Consider the following 4,346-nt stretch of genomic DNA (forward strand, 5'->3'; position numbering starts at 1 on the left):
AGACAATTTGGATCTTGTGAAAATTTTAAAATTTTGTGCATCCAAAGATAGTATCAATAGACCAGAAGGCAACCCACAGAATGGGGAAAAATAATTGCAAATTATGTATCTGCTAAGGGATTAATATCTAGGATATATAAAGAACTCCTAAAAGTGAACAACAAAAATACAACCAAGCTGATTTTAAAATGTGCAAAGGCCTTGAACAGACGATTCACCAAGACACACAGTCTTGTAAGTGAAAAGATGCTCCGTGGCACTAACCATGAGGAAAATGCAAATCAGAACCACAGTGAAGTATCACCTCACACCCATTAGGGTGCTACTATCAAACAAACAGAAAATAACAAGAGTCGGGGAAGATGTGCAGAATCTGGAACCTTCACGCACTGTTGGTGGGACTGTAAAATGGCGCAGTCACCGTGGAAGACAGTGTGGCAGTTCTTCAAAAAGTCAAAGATAGGATGACCACATGACCCAGCAATCACACTTCCAGGTATGCATCCAAAGGAGCTGAAAGCAGGGTCTCAGAAAGGCCTGATGTTCACGGCAGCACAATTCACAGTAGCCAAGGGGTGGGGGCAGCCCCGTGTCCACCCACAGGTGCACGGGTGAGCAAAACGCGCTCTGTCCACACAGCAGCAGAATGTTACTCAGCGCTGAGAAGGAAGGAGACTGACACGTGCCACAGCGTGGATGACCCTTGAGGACATTAGGCTGAGACAAGCCGTCCATAAAGACAAGTATCGTATGATTCCACTTACAGATACTTAGAGTCCTGGAGGCAGACAGTGGTGATGGCCGCACATTATGAAGATATTTAATACCACTGAGCCGTACACTTAAAAATGGCTAAGATGGTAAATTTTATGCTATGTATGTATTTTACCACAATAAAAAAAAAAAACTGGGGAAAAAGGCCTATTAGATGTTAATGCTCAATGCAGCCCACAAAGAGCACATAGGGTTTTCACCCTTACAGAGATGACCAAGAAAAGACTGGAAGAAAATATGTCCCACTGACCCTGTAACACTGTGGGTGACCTTTCTGCTTTTTACACTTATTGTACTTTTGAATTTTTTTTTAACCACATTCCATATTTTATGCTAGAGAAAAGGAAAATAGAAAAGAAGCGAGTGATGAACGGCTGGAGTGTGGAACTACAGGTGAGACCCATGAGGCGGGACAGCTGCGCGGAGACCTGCAGGAGGAGCAAGGACTCAGCCGCCGCGGTCACCTCCAGCTGTCACACATGAGCAGTTCACAGAGCACGTCTCTCTCGACCAGACCATCTAATTCCTCCGCATCTTCTTCCTTGTAAACTCCTCCGGGGTCTAGGGGGCAGTTCGGTGTCTCTGTCAAGTCTTCCAGTGGCCCCTTCACTCACGGACCCCGAGGTCTGCCTGCTCCCCACATCCCGCCCTCCTCCAGGACAGACACGCGGCTGAGCATCCTGCCCACTGTGGTGTCTACACAGGAAACCATCTCGCTCCTGCACAGCAGCCTGGAGCACAAGCGGACCAGCAAAATTTACAACCCAAGAAATACGCCAGCTTGAACCCACAGGGTCAGCACAAGGGCTGGTGGTGTCACTGTCGAGACTGCCACGTTCACCTGTTCAATGGTGGCGAAATCTCTGGAGGAAGTAAAAGCTTTACAAGATGCTCCCAAGGGAGCATTCCACACTGTCAGAGACACAACCTTCTGCCACGTCGTGAAAGGATCTGCCCTGGTTCTGCACAGGCCAGCCTGGACACATGCCAGGGTCAGAAGGCAGCCTGGCCGTGCCCAGGGAGGGTCTCGGGGGCAATGGCTTGTGCCCCCAGACTGCAGTAGGATGAGCTGGGGGAGGGATGCAGGCAGGACCCACTGTCACTCGGCAAGTCCCCTCCATTGTCACCGTGAGGGCCCAGAGGATGCCTGCCTGGAGCAGCCTGAATCCCAGCAGACAGATTCCAGGAGAGGCAAGCCCACCCTCGGCGGGGCTGAGAGGCCAAGACAGGGAGCGTGCTTTCTGAACTAGTCTCCAAGGGCACCATGCCGGCTGGGGACAGGGACAGGGGACGGCATGCGGGCTCACATCTGGAGATTCCTGACTCAGGGTGGGGCTTGGGAGCCCCCTACATCCTCACCTGTGTCTGAGGTGGGGTGGAGGAGGAAGGCTGGAAGCTGCGATGGGTGAGACCTGCTGGACGCTTGCCCACGGGAATGGCCCAATGTGTCTGTCCCTGAGTGCAGACCCGGAGCCCACTGCAGGAAGCCCTCTGAGGGCCCCAGAGGTTGCCTGTGTTTCCCTGTTTTGGCTTCAGGGATCCCTGGAACCTTCTGTGGTGGTATGAAACGTGAGGCCACCTGTGAGTGCCAGTCAGCAGATGCCCAGCAAGGCACCTCTAGGGACCTCATGGTGGCGGGGTGAACCTGTTGAGGCGGCAAACCCTGCCCCCATCTCCTGGCCCCTCAGATCCCTCCACACCCACCCACCAGGACCACACCTGGGAAGGGCTGACCTGTGGCCCTTCCACGAGCACGTGTTCCTTGATGAACGTGAGCACCGCGGACCTCAGGCCACAGTCGAAAGAGCCGCTGTCCAAGGCCCAAGTCCTTGTCCAGTCACTGGTGGCTCAGAACCAGCAGCAGGTCATGGAGCAGACTGATGGCCCGGATGTAACGGTAGGGGACAGGGGGCGGGGGCAGGCCTCATCCACCCTCTCCCATGTGAACAGGCCCCACCATCCCCCCAATGGGGACAGGGTCCATCTGTCCTCTCAGTCCCCTGGGGACTGAATGAACCGCCCCCCCCCCACGTCCCCCACAGTGCCAGACAAGACCCACCACGAGGGGAGGGGAAACACAGGGGTGGCGCCTGGAAAACAAACCCTCCCATGTCCACCCCACCTGCCCAACGAACCAGGACCAAAACATGACCATGCAAACAAGACCAAAACACAAGGACATTTAATGACATTGATAAACCTGCTGTCAGATGCCAGTGAGCAGGGCTGATGGGCAAAATGATGTATGAACACGCAACATGGACCCCAAATGCGGGAGAACGCCTGCAGCACGCAGGCAGGACAAAGGCGAGCGCCCTGCACGTCGCCAAGACTCGCACAGAGGAGGGCGCTTCAGAAAGGCCACAGGAAGGTTCGTAGCACCTTTTAATTCTATTTTTCCACAAACCTTTAGAAGACCCCTCATACACCAGAAGAGGACAGACGGAACAGGAGGCTATTTGCATGAGATGCGCACATGGGCACTTAACCTTCTGTGCCAAGGTTGGAAGCACGAGACACATTTCGTTTTGTTTCGGCAGCTGGCTGGTAGGGAGATCGAAACCTTGACCTTGGCATCGTAACACCAACCTCTAACTAGCTGAGCTAAGAGATACATTAATATAAGATCCTTTATCTAGAGATTTTTTTTTTTTTTTAACTGGCCTCCAAACAGGTAGGAAACAGGCACCTCGAGGAGCGGGGAGGCTGGAGACATCCGTCAGCGGGTCGGCCCTGCCACAGAACACCGGAGAGAGGCAGAGCCTTTGATGCACAAGACTGAGCTCTAAAGACCGAAGCCACAGGAACACCCAGAGACGTGCTCGAGCAGGGACCCGTGAGCAAGACATGATGTGAATCCCCCATGGGCAGGGACCTTTCCATTAGTAGGGGACACTCGTAAACAATTAATTGTGTTTGTGAAAAACGTGTCACGTGAAGACACGGTTCTGAAACGGTGTAGGGCTGGCCGGTTCCCAGTTGGTTAGAGTGCAGTGTTGGTTACGCCAAGGTCGAAGGTTTGGATCCCCATACTGGCCAGCCGCCAAAAAAATACAGTGGTGTAAATACGACACGATACAGTAAAGGCGCCGATTTTCACAGCACATGGGGCATTTTTAACTTCCTCCCTTCTCAATCCCCAAGGAGGACAGAGCCGCGTACCCACCTCCTCGCTCAGCCCCTTGCTCTGGTGCCCGAAATACATGCGGCAGCCCAGGCAGAACCTCAGCCTCTCGCTCACCCCCAGGGAGCCTCCCGTCAGTTAACACCATCAGATTAGCCAGGGTACGAGGCGCCTCCTGCCAGACAGCGGCAAGTGCGCCACACGCCCGCCACACGCCCGCCACACCAGCTGCCCGGGTCTGTGCGACGCAGGCAGGTGCACACGGTGAACAACGTGAGGGAGACATCCCCAAGCAGCCCAAGTGTGCCCACGCGGGGTTGGGGCAGGGCCTTGATCCACCCACAAGCCCCAAGGATCCAGGCAAGTCCCCGACCAGCAGGGCTGGGATCTCTCCTCGGTGACCACAAGAACAAGCTGCTGGTGGTGGAAGCTAACGGGATAGAAAGAT

This window comes from Galeopterus variegatus, unplaced genomic scaffold (assembly GCF_000696425.1).
Source record: "Galeopterus variegatus unplaced genomic scaffold, G_variegatus-3.0.2 Scaffold6710, whole genome shotgun sequence".
NCBI classification, from domain to species: domain Eukaryota; kingdom Metazoa; phylum Chordata; class Mammalia; order Dermoptera; family Cynocephalidae; genus Galeopterus; species Galeopterus variegatus.